Source organism: Sturnira hondurensis, unplaced genomic scaffold, assembly GCF_014824575.4.
Source record: "Sturnira hondurensis isolate 20B ecotype Veracruz unplaced genomic scaffold, ASM1482457v3 Scaffold0012012, whole genome shotgun sequence".
NCBI classification, from domain to species: domain Eukaryota; kingdom Metazoa; phylum Chordata; class Mammalia; order Chiroptera; family Phyllostomidae; genus Sturnira; species Sturnira hondurensis.
The window spans coordinates 6,566,700-6,586,502 of NW_028084643.1; the positions used below are offsets into that span (position 1 = coordinate 6,566,700).

The 19,803-nt window shown below is 44.1% G+C and overlaps 1 protein-coding gene across 3 annotated transcripts in view; it reads left to right on the top strand.

The window, feature by feature from the left end:
* The first annotated feature begins 1,252 nt into the window (after positions 1-1,252).
* The window catches only part of ACO1 (aconitase 1), a 60,007-nt gene continuing 41,456 nt past the window's right edge, over positions 1,253-19,803 (top strand). Inside the window, exons 1-2 of one of the 3 annotated variants that reach the window (XM_037060637.1) lie at positions 9,341-9,350; positions 14,616-14,618. The gene's annotated coding sequence lies outside the window, so the exon portion shown is untranslated. Of the gene's footprint in view, positions 1,391-1,433; positions 1,805-9,340; positions 9,351-14,615; positions 14,619-19,803 lie in introns of those variants that run through there. The other 2 variants (XM_037060636.1, XM_037060638.1) reach the window with 2 other exon arrangements.

Consider the following 19,803-nt stretch of genomic DNA (forward strand, 5'->3'; position numbering starts at 1 on the left):
TGAGTGGAAGGAATTTACAAAGTGGGTGGGAAGAAAGTCTTCTCTGATATTTGAAGTATAGTAAATATCCCCTTTAAAATTAAATTTAACTAGGGAATAGCTCTACTTTATAGCATAGCATGATAAAAAAAAGTGTGGGCTTCAGAGTCAAATAGGCCTGGGGACTGAATCCTGGTTATGGGACAACTCATATTTGCACTGTAGGGGAATATTCCTCACTTCATAGGGCAGTTGGAAGAGTTGAATTAAATAACATGTAAGGATCCAATCATAGGGCCCTGCACAGAGTAAGAGCATGGTAACTGGTAACAGAAGGAATCAATATTAGCTATTATTCATCTTATAAACTATTTATTCAGATACTCAAGATAGAAAACTATATTGTCTAACCACTACATTGTACACCCGAAACTAATATAATATTTTTTAAAAGATAGAAAACTACAATAACTTCCCATATAAGCTGGGCAGGAAAACCTCACCACCTTTCATCCAGAAAGATCTAATCACTTCATGGGACTCACATTCGCCTGAGAGGGCATGGCTCCAACCAACCTACCAAACAAAAGCAGGTCCTGTGAAGGAGGCCCACGGTGTCAACTCTCACCCATTTCACTAACATTAGAATAGCCTGCATTGTAAACTGTTTTCACAAGTTTAAAAAATCACACACACAAACTTTGCCTTTATACCCATGGAAGTGTTCTATCAAGTCAGCGTGACCCCAATGACCACTTGGCAGGCTCTGCAAGGAATTAAGGAGCACACGCGTGCGCAGTGTGTGTGTGTGTGTGTGTGTGTGTGTGTGTGTGTGTGTGTGGCGAGGTGGTAGGGAGAAGCGAGATCATCGGTTAGAGATCACACTTACTGAAGCAGCCAAATAATGAAGCCTTAGGGTGGCATTCGGCCAAATCGTTTTTTAAAAGATTCATTTCTTCCCCGCCCCTCACTTTCTAGCACGAGCTGGGCCGTTGCACTCCAGATCACAAAGCGAGCTAAAGTCACTCTGGTCTCAGGCCACGGAAAGGCAGGAGTGAACTCCAGTCCCAAACATACTCAGCAGGGTCGTGCTAGGATTACGGGGTCAGCAACCCTCCCTCCCTACTGGAGCGAAGTCCCTGCAGCGGGATGGGGGAGGGGGAGCGGGAGCCACGGCAGACTCCGCCCCTACCCGCCCCCTCAGGCCAGAGCTCCCACTGATCCCGGCCCCAATCCTCCGCCCCGCCCCAGCTCCGCCCCCTGGCCTGGGGTGGCCCGGGGAGGAGCGCGGAGGAGGTGTCAGTAGCTGGAACCAGGCAGCTCACGGAAGCGCACCCCGCTGCTCAGTGCACTGGAGCAGCCCGCAGCTTGGTGTCCGCCTGGCCATCTGAGCCCCACGGTGCAGTCTGTAGTGAGTACCGACTGGGGCGGCCTGATATCCCGGGAGGGAGCTCCGGCCGCCCTGTACCCGGAGGAGTCAGTGTGAGGCTCTTTCGGAACGTCCGGGACACTTTTCCCCCGAACTCCAGACTCAGGCTTGCAGAGTGGCTGGGGGCGGGGGAGAGTCCGGGAAGGCCGAGGGAAGAATCCAGGGCCAGCTCTCCCTGGGTACTGACCTCTTCGCCTGGACAGCTGCCCATGCCGTGCGGGGAGCAGGGTTCGGTGCTGGAAGTGGCTCCCCTCGTCTACCTTTGTCTCGGTGTGCTTGCAGCTTTGAGAATCCTCGCGATGCGCGGGCCTTACTAGCGAGCCCTCACCGAAGCTGTGCAGGCCGGCCAAACAGGGGAGCCCTAACTCCGAGAAGGGTGTATGCGGCCCTCACCTGGTAGGCCTCGCTGAGCTCGCTTGACCAGATAGGGAAATCCTCACTGAGGTGCTGGTAGATTGGGGAATCCACACCAAGTGGCAAGAGAAAAATGGGGCAAGGGAAAAAAGACCCCTCTGTGGAAGGTGGAAGGGCACAGAGCCCACTCTAATAGATTCAGAGACCCAGGAAGGAGCATGGGCTGCCTTTCCTAATTCAGCCCGCACATCAGAATGGCATATCTCACCTTCCTGCACCATACAGAACCCTCGGGGTAAGGGCTGTGAGGGGTGGGGAAGGGGCACAGCCTCTAGGACAACAATTCTCAAACTTTTGGGGGGACTCAGAACTCCTTTACGCTTTTCAAATTAGTATACCTATGGTGCTTTTGCTTATGTGGGCTATTTATTTACCATGTAGAACAGAATTTTCTGCTAAACTCAATAATTCATTTAAAAATAACAGTGGACCTATTACATGTTAACATATTTTTATGAAAGCTGCCATATTTTCCAAAACAGAGTATTACTGCAAACAGTGGCATTTTATATTTTTGCAAATCTCTTAGATGCCAGGTTTCATAGTAGGCAGATAGATTCTGAGATCTGATTCTGCATTCAGTCTGTTGCAATATGACATGTCACATAGCCTTGGAAAATGTCACTGTGTACTCCTGAAAACGCATGAGTGAAAACAGCAAATAGCATCCTGGTATTATTTCAAAAGAATGCCCTGTACCACGTCACACTGTGAGAACCACTGATGTGGGAAATTCTTTTGAGGCTTCAATCTCTTTGGCCCTCCTTCTTGTTTGTGATCCTTCCTCTGAATGGAAACACACACCACCTCATGCTTTGGACAGTGTTAACCTCTGCCATTTGGAACCAACCTTACTTTGGAAACCAAGTGCTAGGGCCTCGTGTGATGGGGGTGCCTGGTAGCCTCCTGAAAATTCAGCAAGGCTCACGGTGGCTTTGGTTGTTTCTGTGCCTCCACAGCCCACCTCTCTGTGCATCCAGATTGCAGGAGTGCAGTGTCAGACAGGATCTGGAGATTCCAAGAAGAGCCCATGGAGAGCTCATGTCAAGTGTGTAGGGGTTTGTGTGAAAGTTACCAGGCAGTCAAGAAGTTATTTCTGAAAGAACATGGATGCATGCGTGCTTTTGCCTTCCTTTCCTCCATGTTAATTTCTGTGTATAGTTGTGTAGCCTTCAGTTTGTTGGACTGATTCCCCAGTCTCAGAGTTCTTGCAGTTTCCACTTTCAGAGGTGTGTCAGTGTGAATGGCACTTCTCTTCCAGAAAGCAATGACCTGCATCCTGGTGTGTGGTAGGTGGGATCTCTCACTGGATTATTTTGTGACTTCATGTTCTGTCAGCACAAATTCAGATAGAAATTATGTACATCAAACAAAAGATGTTCTCTAACTCTGTCCTCCCTTTTGCTCCTCCGTCCACAGTCTCTTGTGCTCCATACTATAGCTTATACATTGGACATGTTGCAAGCACAAGGCCATGTTGCATCTGTAGTTACACTGTCCACAGATGGGAGAAGCTAATGATCCAACCTCAGCATCTGCTCTATGCTTGGTAGAAAGACATGTATTGATCTCCCGTTTACCACCTGCTTACCAAGTACCCAGTTCTGCACTGGACTCTGGGGAAAGTAGTGACCAACGACAGATGTGACCCCTGTCTTTCTGGAGCTTACAGTCTGGTCACTTAGGGAGCTGCTGGATCACTGAGAGACAGTGCACTGTTAGTGTTTACATGAAACATGGTCCCATGTGAAGAACAATCCCCCTCCTAGATGTGTGCTTCAGAGCATGTGCTGAGAAAGCCAAAGTCCCAAACTGTGATAATAATAAAACCAACATTTATTACCATGTGCCTGGCAAAGAACTTCCTTTGCCTTCCTTCGTCCAGTCTTTATTTTTTGGAGAAAGTCACTCCTCGTGAGGCAGGCAAACTCTAACAGGGAAATGAGCTCCAGTCTGGTCCCAGTCACTAGACCAGTCTTGGGCACAGCAATTTATGTAGGCCTCAGTTTCTTCATCTTTAAAGTGAGGGCTTGGGCCTTTGGTGTCCCATTTTGGAACATTGCAGACACCCAAAGGAGCCAGTGTTTTTCAGGAGCTGGTTTGCACTACAGTTTGTATGCATTTCTTCCCAGTTTCGTGTTCAGTGGCATCACAGTTTTCAGCTTTAAGTAAGCCATTATGGGTATGTTTACACCCTGAAAATCTGCAAATGCTGTACATGAAATCAGGGCTCCCTGCTCTCAGCAAGTTGTTAAAGGTCTACCAGCGAACCATTGCTATTGTCAGAGCCAGGGTGATTTTTGTTTGTATTTTGATTGAAAACAAACTCTTTAACCAGGGCAAAAACATTGGATAGCGGGCATGTGATTCAAGTTCTCCAAATTTTGATAGGGAAAAAACAGTCTTCTAGAACATGGGTCAGCAGATGTTTTTGTAAAGGATCAGATAGTATTTTACACTTTGTGGGCTCTACTGTTTCTGTTGCAACTATTCAGCTCTGCTGTTATAGTGTGAAAACAGCCATAGACTAGATGTAAACAAATGGGCGTAGCTGGGTTCAATGAAACTTTGTTTACAAAAACAGGTACGAAAGTGCAGTTTGCAGACCCCTGTCCCAGAATGTCAGGACAGAAGCCATGCTTCAAGGAGGTAGTTTCATGGAAAAGGAAATTCTTTAGGACTTTATGCATGAATATCAGGGACTTGATACTCCCAGACAGACGTAGCTGGAGTGACAACTGCAAAGGATTTGAAATCAAAGAAGAAGCCATAGCAGGTTGTTTAAAGGAAGGCCAAGTATGGTCAATTTTGAGGACACAGCCATGGATGGAGAAGGGAGATGTCTTTGTTCCCAAGTACCTCTCAGGAGCCATCTCAGTCGTGCTGGGACGGAGGGACCTGCTAGTCTGACCCAGTTGAATTTGGGGTATTTTCATTCAAAATTGATGGTGTCTCTAAGATATCCTGATTCCAGGGGCAGGGACAAAAGAAATGTTTTTTAAAAAAGGAAAATTCTCATTTTATATATATATGTATACATACATACATACATATATATTATATATACACTGTGTATGCCCTAGTGTGTATATGGGTATTTGTGTATCTATTTATATGCCTAAGTTGTTCGGGTGAGTGATTACATATTTTGTGTGTTTAAAATCGCTTTATAGATGTTTGAAAGACAGACATACCAGACATTAATCGTAGCCCATTCTGAGCTGTGTGTTATGGGGTGGGAGGAAGACGGTGATTTTTGCTTGTTATATGTTGTAACACCATATGTCTGCCTACTCCACAGCATTCCTGTATTGCTTTTACAACCTGAAAACAAAACTTAAAGCTCGAGACTAAAATCCCAAAAACTTTTAACAGGAAGATCGTTATTTTTCTAGAAAGAATGTTACTACCACCTCCTCTTCCACAATAAAAAAAAATATGTCAGTTGTCACATTATAGTTCTGGACAAGTGTCTATGATACTAGTATAAATTAACTCAAAATAATCTTGAGAGAGTGCTCTCTCAGAGCACTGGGTTAAACAGCGTTGACTTCAGCCCCAGGTCAAAGTATTTTTTAATAAATTATCACACAGCCCTTACAATGATGGTATAAAATGTGATTTCACAAAATAGCCAAAGTATACACTTTAAATTTAAAAACATACTACCCAAGAATATTTCCCTGTGACCCTGTTTACAAGGAGAGAAAGCTTGTACCTGGGCGGGGTGGGTCTGTGCACATGTGAGGACCGAGGCAGAGGCTCTGCTGGACTGAGGGCTTCTCTCTGGGGGCTGGGCCACAGCTGGTTTTTAAATGCTCTTCACTTTGCCTATCAATCGTGTCTAGCTAGTATTAAACAGGTATTACATTTGATATGACAGGCACTGAATTTGACATGACCAAAAAATGCCCTCTACATTACTTGTACACATAGTACATTGAGAACAATACAATTGCTTTCATTGTTCCTAGGTGGACTTACACTGTCTTGCCTAATAGCAGACCCTGCTGCTCCCTTCCTCCCAGTGGGAAGTGAGGAACTGAAAACAAATGCTGACTGGGTCCTCACGTTGCACTGTGTCTACTTCCCCATGGAGCAGGCTCCAGCCTCCATCAGCCCACTCCCTGCAGCTGACCCAAAGTTTCAAAAGTTCTTGATAAGATTAACACCATCACCTGAGAAGCCAGCAGCAGACCACCTGCCTACATCATCTGGCCTTCATTTCTTTTTTAGCTATTTGTAATGGAAAATTTCAGATGTACAAGGAAGTGGAGAGTAGAAACTTCCAGCTTTACAATTAGGAACATTAACGTTTGGCCAGTCTTGTTTCATCTACAACTTTCCTCATACGCTCTCCTTTTTCCCTCTGCCGGGAGCTGACATCTTCATTTTCAGCGATATAAATTTAAAAAAATTATGTGCTGTGTCTTTTTAGTGACAAGCATGGACTGACTGCTATAGCAAGGTCCTTCTACTCTTCTGCCCTGATGCCGGCCCGACCGGCCCGAACCGCTGAGGGGAGAACCTCTAGCACCTGCGACACTGCCCTGCTTCTCTGTGGCTGTGTTTGCTCTTGTCTGTGTAAATCGGCCTCCCCTCTTCGCTTCCCCACTCTCCCGAAAGCTTTTCTCCATTCCCCTGGCTGCAGCTGCCTCTTTCCAGTGGCCTTATGATTCTTACTCTACTACAGTGATTTGTATGCTTATCTCTGTCTCCCGGTTACATTCTACTCTTTGTATAAAGCAAAGAGGTGTTTTCCTTATCTCTTGTATTACTTAGCAATGCCTAATGCAAAGGATACTTAAAAATAGATGCCAAATTAATTTTGATTAAGTTCATGGGAGGACAGCTTATATAAGAAATGTATCACATGGAAAGAAAAATTTACAGTAACTGTTTACGACCAAGAACATTTGATCTCACCTGACAGGATTTTAAAGATTTGTGACAAAAAGACTCTTAAATTTGAGCCAATCTAAAATGACAACTTTTTGAGGAAAATATTTTTCTTTGTGGTCTGTTATCATTTTTTCAAATATATTCTGGAGCTTTTAGGTGTTTCCTGATTTTGTAATGTGTTCCCTGCCCTCCCACCCCTGCCCAGTAAGGTAAGAGTGGCCTTGGCTATATTTTAGAGTATCCATTGTGTTTTAAAATGTTAAGTAAAGAAACATAGTGTTCGTAAATCTTCAGTAAATAAATAGGCTATATTGAGGGCCCACTACCCCATGAAGTTGATATTAATCTCACAAACAGTGGTAGCTAACAGGTACAGAGTTTCCCAGGGCACAGTGTGTTTTCATCTGTTACCTTGTTTAGTTGTCTCAGCAGCCACGGTGAGCTGGGCAGAGCAGTGCAGGCCAGGTATTATTACCTTGAATCTGCCTGAGGTTTAGGTAAGTAAGTGAATCTTGAATACAGCAGACAAAGCAGTCTGATTTTCAGTTTTGATTGGAAACCAAAGGGCTTTGAAATTAGATGTTGCAAACAGGCAAAGTCAGGGAATTCTCTTCCTAAGCATTATATGTCTTTGGGAGACATACCAGGTTCTTGAGGTAAGTATGTATCCCATGATGCCATAGAACGACTAAAGTGGTATCACGACTCTCTGCACCAGTCGTTTCTCAGATTCCTCACATTCTGCTTTAGTCTTTGTTTTAAGAGTTAATGCACCTTGTGATGAATCAGCAAGGCGAGTGCATGAGTGCTGGTGTGATTCNAACAGGTACAGAGTTTCCCAGGGCACAGTGTGTTTTCATCTGTTACCTTGTTTAGTTATCTCAGCAGCCACCGTGAGCTGGGCAGAGCAGTGCAGGCCAGGTATTATTACCTTGAATCTGCAAAGAAGTAAACTGAGGTTTAGGTAAGTAAGTGAATCTTGAATACAGCAGACAATAGCAGTCTGATTTTCAGTTTTGATTGGAAACCAAAGGGCTTTGAAATTAGATGTTGCAAACAGGCAAAGTCAGGGAATTCTCTTCCTAAGCATTATATGTCTTTGGGAGACATACCAGGTTCTTGAGGTAAGTATGTATCCCATGATGCCATAGAACGACTAAAGTGGTATCACGACTCTCTGCACCAGTCGTTTCTCAGATTCCTCACATTCTGCTTTAGTCTTTGTTTTAAGAGTTAATGCACCTTGTGATGAATCAGCAAGGCGAGTGCATGAGTGCTGGTGTGATTCTCATTCCCTTTTCCTGACCGAAGGACAACTCTGGGCAAGCCCGTCTTTGGCTAGTGTGATCTCCCCGGGCTGTTGCTCAAACGGATGTTTGTGGAAGACTTTACTCCTTATCCTCATCATCCTTTTATGACTGTTATTGTAAAATCACAAAGCATAGTCCACATTGTGGCATAGTTCATGAACTATGAACAGAAGAAGCTGCCTCAGTCTAAGAAAGTGGCCTCCTATGTAATCACCAGGTTCAAATTTTGGTTGAGGACAGGTGAATCGACCATTGCCGACAGTCCCTTACCTGTGAGAGTTATGCTGGGGCAGACATACCCGAAGTACAAGGGACCAAACCAGCCTCAAGATTGTTTTTAAGGATGGTATATTTGATAAAACACTTATTTGCCCAGACAAGGAATCAGTGACATTTTTAGTGCAGGTGACATCTATACTCTTGACACCAACCCAGCCTTTGAAAGATATCTATTATACAAATTTTGGCCCAAGTTAAGGATATTTTAGGAAAATAGAGGGCGACTAGTTAGTCCTCACATCTGTACCTTGGAGTATAAAGCTTGTCTTAAAGTGAGTTTTAATTTTTAAAAATCCATTTGGTTAATTTGAGTCCTTGTGTGAGGAGTGACTACACAATGATGTCACATGTGCGGCCTGCTGAGAGGTAGCATGGTGCAAGAGAGTCAGCCCTGGCACTGGGGGCCTAGGTTTGTCTCCCAGCTTGGCCTTGTCCTGGCCATGAGACCTTGGCAAGTTACTTAACCCCTCTGATCCTCATTTTTCCCACCTGTAAAATGGGATGGCGATACCTTTATCACGGAGTTGCTGAGGGACCGTGACGGAGGTGCCTGGCACCCCAAAGGCACTCGGCACAGGTCATCAGGTTCAGTGCTTATGGAATGACGTGGCACTTGTGGCATCAAGCCTGAGAGTTGCTGCTGTTCTTCTGAACTTCTGTCCCAGCCCAGAACTCCTGACTCCAGGCCCAGTTGTGCAGCAGCCTGCTGGGTAGCATCTTCCCAAATTCACAGATCGCACAAACTGCCTGGTTCCCATCTTGGTCACAGCTCTGCCAGCTTCCCAGACAAAGATCGAGAGGGTTCTCCTTGGCCTCTTTCTTCAATGCTCACCCTCGATTCATTCTGCTTTCCAAACTCTTTCTGGGATCTACATAGCCTCTGCTCTCTCTTCTTACTTGATTAGAATACCACCGTAACCTGCCTCCTGGACACCAGCATCTTTCCTGTGAGCCATTCCCCATCACTACCAGAGGGATCTCTTAAAATCAAATCAGATCTTGTGGATTCCAGCTTAGAATCTTTAATGGTGCATTCTGTCTTGAGGAGAAACCTGAACCTTTCTGTGAAGTCCCCCATGACGTGGGTCCTGTCCCTGTCTTTTCCTTTCCTCTTATCTCTGTCCAGCATGCAAGCTCCCACAGGGGCACACTTCCATGCCTTTATATGTGCTATTTTTCTGCCCAGAATGTTCTTTCCCTGGCTATATCCCCCTGTGTCATTCTGGAAGGCTTGCACATGGTGTTGCCAGCACCCAGAGGCCCTCACGACCACCTCCCATGCCGGATTAAGGTCTCTCCCTAGAGGCTTCTTTGTGACCCTGCCTCTCCCACCGCTGTAGCATGGACTGCAAGGCACTGCCGTTACCTCTTGACCAGTCTGTGTGGGACTGAAGCTCAAGGGGGACTTTTATCCTTTTATCCTGGCAGTCCATAGATGTCAACAGTAAAAATGAATCCACACCAGTCCCTTCTCTAGACCACTGTAGCTACCAGATGTGTCATGGTCTCATGCCACTCTTACTTGTCACATCTTTGACCCAATGAAGTGTCCATTGCATATGGATGTCATGCTACTGTGTGGTGTGTACCACTGAGAAGGACTATAGCATAGTTGCTTAAGAGCCGGACTTGAGAGTCTGGTGGACCTGGGTTTGAGTTCCATTTCTCCATGTCAGCAAGCCTGCATTCTGGCTTCGCATTTCAGCTCCTAAGCACATAGCTACACTGTATGGGACCAGAATAATGTGCTGCTCGGAACAGGAGCATCGACTCCTTCCAGCAGTCGACTTTCTTCTGGAAAGTCAATACATGTGTGGATGTATATATACCTCAAGCTCCTGGCAACTTGACTAGCATGAGTCATCATTCTTGAGCCCAGGCAGTTCTGCTGTGGGTGGCAGTAGATGACCTCAGAAACTGCGTGAATTTGTGGAGATAAATGCTGCCCTGGGCAACCTCTAGCAGCCTGACATCCAACCTTTAGTGGTGACTCTCTTTCTTTTCTAAAATTGGAGTTAGAAAAGTTCATGAGCAAGAATTTATGAAATGAGTTCAGGAACTTCAGAAATTCCTGCTGCTCTCTAAAAGAGTGGACCTCAGCTAAGCCTGCTCTGCAGTGCTATAACAAACCACAGCTGCCTGCTCCCCCCTCCGCCCGCTCTCAAGACTCGGGTGCAAGAGGACTTGGTTGGGGTCTCTGCAAGTGTTATTTTTGAAACCACACTGGTGATGGGGGCTTGCTGCAGGGTAGGGGGCGCACATTCTAAGAAGGGGCTGAGGACTGACCTTAAAAGGCCCTGACCTTAATAAGAAAAGGAGGAAGTCAGGAGCCAAGGTCATGAGCAGAGCTCCCGCTGGGTCAGGACCCCTGGTTCTGAGAGGGTCCTGGCCAGCTTCTTCTTTTACTTCCTGGCCACATGTCTCCTGACCCTATGATCACTTTCTTTCTCAGTGGATCTCTGGAATTATAAATTCTCAAGTTTGCCAAGTTGTTTAGTGAAACTGCTTATAGCAGTTCACTATTTCTGTTCTTTTGAGTTTGTGTTTATGCAATTAATACAAAATGAGCTTAAAGGATGTGTCGGCTTAGCCTTTGTCTTTTGGCAATTGTGTGTGATATTGTGTTATCTTGGCCAGCAAGCCTAGAACTGGGGAGCCTCAAAAGAGACAGGGGCTTTGCTTTCTGGGCAGAAAGTAAAGAGCAGGGGCTGCTGAATCAGGACCTGGGTCCCCCAAATCAGACTTGCCCTTGGCAGTGACTGTGTACATCTGCCAAGTGGGTCATGATCATTTTTATGATACATGCTGGAAATTTCCAGTGTTACTTAATAATGAAATTCAGGGAAACAGAAGGGTTATATTTAAGGAAGTAGCCACTTTTTAAATGCAATCTAATACTTTCATATTACAAGTTAATTTCTTATTAAACTTGAACAAATTCTGGTGTTGGGAATCTACAGTTTAAACCAAGTATAAAGCTAAGAGAATACTTGGTAGTTTGGTTTTAGTCAAAACCTCTAGGGCGGCCTACTCTGCTCATCTTGAGTCCTCTTTTTCTGCACTCATTCACTCTGCCCCTCTTGCCTCTTCAGAGCCACCTCAGGGCCTTTGCACCTGATCTCACCCCTCCTCAAGATTGCATATAGCTTGTGTCCTCGAAACACTCCCTACTGCTCTCATCACGCGTTATCCTCAAAGCTGGTCACTCACTCTCTGAAATTCTGTTTGTATATTTATTTATTTTTGTTTCTTCTGTCTCCGTCCACGAAAATGGAAGGAACATGAGGACAAGGACTTTGTTAGCTGTGTACCCAGGTGTATCCCCAATGCCTCAAACAGTTCCTGGCAGAGGTTAGATGGTTAATACAAATATGTACTGAGTGAATGAATGAATGAGTGAATCAGAATTTTTTTCACTCCAAAGGGACTTTTTAGATCATCGACTAACCATATGTTATAGATTGGAAAACTGAGGCACAGAAAGGTTATATGACTTATTTCAACATGGAACTGAATCACTTAAAAACTGTTACAACTCTTTGCAAATCGAGGAATATACGAGGAGCGTTCTGGTCAGTTGTCCAGGATGAGATAGAAGAATAAGTGAAAACATATTAGCCTAAAAATTTAGCAAAAAGACACAAGTTGTTGTGTGAAGGTAAAGCTTTCTGACACAGGAGGCCGAGTTTTACTCATTTTTATAGGGTAAAGTGCACTTTGCATGTATACAGAAAAGAAGCGTGTGTTGATGGGTTTGGTTACAGTGTTGTGAAGCCATTTCTTCCTTCAAGCCCCGCCTTATGCACCTTTTTGGTTTTCTCATTCTCCACCCAAACGAGAGCTCTTATCACTTCTCTTGCAAAATTCTTTTCGTGACAAGTGTCCCATTTAAGAGATTTTTTTTAGGTTACTTTTCATGATTCCAAGATGATCAAAGAGGTAATATGGTCTCTGGGAAAATTAAGAGATATTTAGGTTACCCCAGTCTCCCACATGCATCTGCATCAAATACAGCAAACAGCTGATTGCTGGCTCAGGGCTCTGTGAAAAAGCCGACAATCTGTGGTGGATTGATGGTCTGAACGGTTCTGACCTCATCTTGTTTATGCTCATATCGACATCCTTGGAATCTCGCTTTGGTCAAAAGTTGTTTATAAGTAGAATGACGTTCACACACATGACAGTCAGTTTAGGAATCATTTTAGGACCAATTAATTTCTCTTTAAGCAAACAAAAAATGAAGCATAGGTAATTTTTATAGTGAACGGAATTGGACTCTAGAGATTATATTTAACCTTGGAGGTAGAAGCCATGAACATTTAGGATGGATATATTTAGGAAAGTGAGAAGAGGAAGAGAGGTGGGTAAACAACACGAAATAACAAAAGAAACTTCTTTTGGTTGTTTGCGTAGATTTTAAAAATTCACTCTCGTTTGTCTTTAGATATCCTAAATAAGCAATTCCGAGGATTCATATTTGTACTTTAAACTCTGGAGTCCCAATTCTCAGCTAATTACCAGGAAGCTCTTTCAGACGATGCAAGCTCTCCTGGAAACTGAGACTCACATTCCCTACCCAGCCCTACCCACCTTCCCCTTCCCAGTAGCTCTATCCTCCCCACCCTGTTACGGACTGGCATTCTGCTGTCCAGGGTTATTCCTCTCCTCTGCTCCTCCCTGCAGGTGACAGAAATCCTGTGGTTGGTGTAGGGCGCACTCACATTTATGCCTCTTTCCATATCGTAAGACAAGCTAAGAGGATTCAGCTCTTGACAGCAAAAGAAGCTAAATCTTGGATTTATGTACCGCAAAGGCAGGAGAGAGACAGAACAAGTGAGTCTTATTTTATCTGATCACTGGATTATAGCTAAAGTCAGTCAATTGTTCCAAGCATCTCTACAGAGCTGGCTGTGCCAAATAAATGTCATTGTGTAACATTCACTGTCATCTGGGTATAGGGTCTGAGATGGTCTAGCAAGAGCCATGGTTCAGCAGTATGCTACCCATACACTGTCCTCAGACTCCCTCCTAAAACTCTTTCCAAGATTGCTGCCTGGGCTTGGGTGTTCAGTCTGGCTTACTGATAGCAAAGCTCACTGACTCAAATGGGGATTTTGCCCATGACAAGCTAATTGGCCACTTACCATGCTATACTGAACTAGGTTCACAATATACCCGAGCCCTGGGGAAACTGTACATTAGATTTGGGGGCTCCCTTCATGTAAAGGGGAATCTTGTGGGCTGCAAGTCTAAAGAACAGCTAGAGGCCGCCCTGGCTGGTATTGCTCAGTGGATTGAGCACGGGCCTGCGAACCACACGATGGCGGTTCAATTCCCAATCAGGGCACATGCCTGGGTTGCAGGCCAGTTCCCATCAGGGGACTCACGAGAAGCAACCATACATTGATACTTCTCTCCTTCCCTTCCCCTCTAAAAGATAAATAAATAAAATCTTTAAAAAAAAAGAATAGCTAGAGGCTAAGGGCAATCCTTGCTTCTCCAGGGTTAGGGTCTCATCCACATTCTTAGCTCAGTCAACTCCACTTGGAGATGAGAACATTTGGTCACCAGAAGCCATCTTTGCATCATTCAGTTTGGCCCGTCTGGCAGACACACAGTGTATGAAAGAAGAAATTCAGATGTCTAACTAACAGATGGAAAAGTATTCATTTTCACTAGCAATTAAAGAAATACCCAAGATTAGTTTGTCAATCTCTCAATTTTGCAAAGAGTAGAAATGAAGTTATGTTGCCTGGTTTAGGCAACCCCGTTGACTGCCTGAGACCAAGGTCACAAAACCGGTGCAGCCTTCCCCAGGCCATGTGGAGCTGTGTGACAGGTCGGGGAAGGCAAATTCTTTCAGCCTGCTGTCTCACTTCTAGGAATTAAAAGCTAGGAATGTATTTTAAGGAAGTGGATTAAGAACCTATTCAAGGAAGTATGTACAGAGGTTGCAGCATTCTTTGAATGTAAATATTCGGAAATAGCCTCAGTACAGATGGTCTCCAACTTATGGTGCAGGAGTGGTCCACACTCAGTAGAAACCATACTCGAATTTCCAATTTTGACCTTTTCCTGGGCTGGCAGTGTGTGGTGCCATGCTCTCTTGTGACGCGGGGGCAGCAGTGAGATGATTTTGCCCGACTGTAGACTAACGTAAGTGTTCTGGGCGTGTTTTAAGGTGGGCCAGGCTAACCTCAGGTTTGCTACCTTAGGTGTGTTAAATGCATTTCGACTTACGTTATTTTCAACTTACAATGGCTTTATTCAGATGTAAGCCCCTTGTAAGTTGAGAAGCATAGGTAGTTTAATAAGGATTTAAATAAATTGTTATATATCTGAATGACAAATTTTATGGTGGAATTAAAAATACTATAAAATCATATGATTGCCCTGTAAAGATGTTTGTGGTCTATTGCTGAGTGAGAAAAGCAATTTACAGAACAATGTGAGGTCTAATCCATTTTGTTCAGAAATCCAAATACATTTTAAAATCATGTTAAATGAAACTCCAAACCTAGTACAGATTGACTTTTTTTGTTCGCCTGTGTTTTCTAACGCTTCCACAATGGGCATCTATTTCTTAGTGTAATCATTTTACAGTGTACCACCCACGGAGATCTGGTTCAAAAACAAGCTTGGTGTCATCCTGCTAGGATTCCAGTGGGAACAGAGGAGGCTGCAGGTGGGGTGAGAAGGAAGGGGTCGAGCTTAAACTAGTATGTTTGACTTTATGAGTATGGAGTTGACCATCTAAGGTTAAATACAAACCATTTCACTACACTGGTAGATAATGGAGGACATATTTTGGGGAGGAAGGTAGGTTTTTCAAAAAAGGAATAGTTACAAATTTACTTTTAAGTATATCCTCATCAGACATTGTTAAAGAAAGAGCTGCATATTGTAGTTTCAGAAACTTCGTGAACTCTTTTATCTTCTTTTTTTTTATCCTCACCTGAGGACATGCTTACTGATTTTGGAGAGAGAGGGAAAAGAAGGGAGAGAAACATCAATGTGAGAGAGAAGCATCAGTCGGTTGCCTCTTGTGTGCACCTGGAGCGGGGACGGAACCTACAACCCAGGCAGGTGCCCTGACCAGAAATCAAGCCTGTGACCTTTTGGTTTTACAGTATGAAGTTTCAAACAACTGAGCCACACTAACCACATCTGTTTCGTCTTCTTTTCAAAAGACATTGGCAAAGCTCTCAAGTTCTCATTTTATAGTCACTATGCCCTCCTATATGAAATATCCTCTAAGGATATCTATGTAAAAATTTTAAATGGCTTCTTCCACTTTTAAAAAATAAATAATCAGTGAACTCATGCCTCTGGAAAACAGAATTTGGATTACATTCAGAGGTATATAACATAGAAAGTTAAGGCCCCACCCCGTTATGTGATGCCTTCTACTTAGAGATGATTAATGTTAACTTTATGTCTTTCTTTTTTATAAGCATTTTCATATATGATGGTATGTGTGGTGAATGAACATATGCTAATAGTCTTGAAGGGTTTTAAATTTAAAATTGATTTTAGTATATATATTTTCTGTAACTTTTTTCACTTACTGTCACTTAATGTGAGTCTTGACTCACATTTCTTATGTAGAATCTGAGTAAGGAGTTCTGGTTGATAGTTTATTCTGACAAATTTGGTCTGCCCTCACTCCTCTTGCCTCTCGTGGAGTAAACTGGTGACACGGAGCAGATTGTCGGAACTTGACCATAAGTGGTTTTCCCGAAGCTCAGCTTTCAGTCAGTTCTCTGGAATTCTGAACCACCTAGAAGGTTCAGTAAATGATTATAGAACTAACTCACAGCTGTGCCAGAGAGTGATATGCCTAAGTAGTACTTTTTTTCAACTGTACTTATAAAGGATTTTAAGTCTTTTATTTTTCCCTGCAGGAAATTTGCACTTCACTGGAGGGAATATCAGCTATATTTTCTTTTATATTCCTGCGACCTCGGGTAGTCACTTCTTTTTAGGGTCTCTCTTTACGAGGGGACTCTTCACAGGAGGCTCAGTGTGCTTGATTTCCCTCTCATTGCTTCCTTATCATCTGAAGGGACAGGGAGAGGTTGAAGAGGGTGGGGGGATATAGGTGATGGACAGAGACTTGACTTGGGGTAGTGAACGGACAATACAGTGTACAGATGATGTGTTGTAGACTTGTGCATCTGAAACCCATATAATTTTGTTAACCAGTGTCACCCCAATAAACTCCATAAAAAGGGAAAAATAGGGTCATTGTGTCCCCCAGAGTGTGGTGACAGTGTCATGCCTGGCCACATGTGCACAGGTTACCTGCAGATGTACTAGCTTAAGGCTGAAAGGTCAGTTGGCAACAAGAGTGTATGTAGTTGGGGAGGAACTCGAGCTCTGGACTCTCTCCGCCTTTTTGCTGGAAGCATGGTTTATTTGTTACACATCGCAGATCTGCCTGCCTGAGCCTAGTATTTAGTACTTTTCATGATTTAACTTTAAAACTTGGCGTTGGACACTCTCTTCCCCTCACCTACTCTTCCATGCCCCAAATGCACCTGTGAGGATCGTGGTATTTTTTACAAGTTACCTGTCTGGTTTCAGGAAGGCTTAGCTTTGAAAGACACTTTCTGTACCAGTAATTGTCCTGGATTTCAGAAGGTGAACTAGGTCTGGTGAAGGGCTTCAGATACAGTGCAGATGTCTCCTATTAGGTTCTTTTTGTATTAGAACCGTTGGCGTTTCAGATGAGATTGACTGCACAGCAGTGCAAGCACTCTGAAGGCAAGTGTTCAGGACAGACAGGTTCTGAATGAACACCAACCTCAATGCTTGAAAGATGTCATTTCCCCAACTCTCCTTTTTAAAAAAATCTTTTTCTCTTCCTTTTTACTTTTTCTCTCTTTTTCCTGTACCTTCAGGCAGCACCATTTCATTCTTTGACACAGAAAAGACAGCAATCTGAACATATTTTCATGAGTCCTACCTCTTCCCCCTTCCAAGAGAGAAAAAAGATAGGCTAACAGTCCATTTTCTCCCCAAATGTTCACACTCTCTCTTTTGTTAGCATTGAATGGGGAGTAAGTAAAACAGAAAAAATGTAGGACAGAGCAGAGCAGAGGAGAATGGGAGATAAGAAAAGGAACTGAAACCAAATCTGTGCTTTTTTGGTGAGTGTGGGAGGTAGGCCGGACTCCCTAGCCAGTTGGTAGGGTTTCTAGACTAAATGCCAATCTTGGAACAATTTTGGAGCCAGCAGGAGCCAAGGTACTACTCAAGGTTTGGTGACTGGTTAAGATTCTGGACAGGGTGAGGCAGACCGAGGAAGCATTTGTGACGCCTAGATTTTACTTTGGACCTGGACCGTTCCCAAGGCAAAGGGTCTTTCCCTTCATTGCCTCCTGGGAATGCTGTTGTTTTTTGTCTTTCTCTTGGGATTACTAACACTAGGATCTCCTGTAAGGGGATTTGAGACGAGGGTCGTGGTACGAGTGGAACCTTGGAGTGGCTTTGATTTCCAGAGCCCCCCAAGCTCACACAGAAGGGTTGTTTCCCCAACGCAAAGCAAATCCATTTGGCAGGGTGCCAACCAGCTGCTCTTCCCACTGACCTGTCTGTGGTTCTGTCAAGGGTGGCAAGGACATGTAACAATGGCTGGTTCAGACCAGGGTACTGGGTGACCCCTGAAAAGAAGTAAAGGTGACTCCAGTTTCAAAATTGAGTCTTGTGGCAGGATTTCTCAGGCCCATGAGCTGCTCGTGGCTTTTTTCAGTTCTTGAGGTTGGTTGGTGATCTTTAGCTGCATCACCTTCACAACAGGGCTTGCTGGCACCCTGAGAGGCAGTGGGCGGGGTAGGTGGGGTGGGGAGAAAAGAGCCACAGTTCAAAACCTAGCTCTTCTCTTAGGCAGGCTTTTTCATTCCTCCAAACTACAGTTTTCTCAACTGTAAAATGGGAATAACAATATGCTTTAATTTACAGAGATATTGCTAGAGTTAAAAAGTTTGTCTAAAATACTTGGTGTGTGCCGGTACTTAGTTATAAGTGGTTCCTCTCTCCCCTAACTTCCTCAAGTAGAATTTGCCTCATTAATGTAGAGAAACCAGGCAATTGTGTAGTTTCTAAGGAACGGGGGAGGCAGAGAGTAGAGCACGAGACTCAGGCCATTTTCTTCAAGAGCCATATTGGTCACTAGCTGCATCCTGAAATACCAGCTAGCTTAGCAGGGCCATGGAAACAGCAGGAAATATGTAAGGCTTCCAAAATTATGCCTAGGGTATTTGTAAGCCACAGCGAAGTAAGTTGATGCATTTTGTGTTCATTGCATCATAGCACTTATGGTTACAACTTAGCAATTGGTTTTGTTGGTGGTAGTGAAAACACACCAGGTGTTAGACTGGTGGAGTCAGACTGGACCTCAAGTCAGCAACCTTGGTACTTGAGTCCTGGCCGAGAACGAATTCATAGCCAAGACTCAAACTATAAGAGAAAGTTTATTTAGAAAGTCACGGAGGTAGACGAAGAGAGCTATAGAAGAAATGGGCACAGGAAACAAGTTACAGAGGCAAAAGAAGGCCCCTTGGAGCTTAGGAGAGAGAGGGGTAAAGGTAGCACCTGGGAGGAAGACGATGCAGAGGGTAAAGGTGCCGTGTGGAGCACTCTCCGAAAGGAAAGCACTGGGTCCTCCATCCTAAGGGCTTTTAAGGGTAGGGATTTTAGGGGAGGTCCTAGGGAGGATCCTTTTGGAAAGCTGGAGAATATTCATGCGTCCCTTCAGTGTCTCGGTCTCCACTAATTAGTCAGCTCCAAGGCAGGTGGTCATTAGTCAGTGTAGCTGGTCCTGAGGTTAGCCATGGTGTTGCTTGTCTGGTTTTGCAATAGTGTGGGCGATGGGGTGTTTTCTGGGTCTAGAGCTGAAACACAACTGAGACTTATATGTATTTGATGCAGGTCAGAAACTCATTGCCCAGGGGGCTTAATGCTTAAGGGCTATTTTTGGCCCCCTTGTCCATTCTTCCTTTAGGAGGGTTTAACCTGCATCACTAGGAACGTGCCAGGGGAGGAAGAGTCAGGGAAGGGTCTGAAATGCATGACCAGCGATTTAAAAGGTCAAGGGGTCTGAACTCATGACCAGCAATATACTAGGGAAGGAAAGGTTACCATGTAGATGAGGTCCTTGTTTTCCCTGTTTTGCCCATTGCGAGGACCTAGGACTTTTACCCTGGTAAGTTTCTCTGCCTGACCCATCGTCCTCACTCTGCTCCTGTCTGTCTACATGCCTGCCAAAGTTTAACCATAGAATTTTACCAAACTTGGGGTTACTGGCCACTGTAGAACTTGATACAGTGATAAGGGTGATTCAGCAACTTAAGGCCTCTTTTTAATTTTAAAAATTAGTTTTATTTGTTTCTTTTTACTTTCTTAATATGGCCACTAAAATTTTCAAATTACATGTGACTCACAATTGTGATTGCATTATATATTTTTAAAGACTTTATTTCTTTTTAC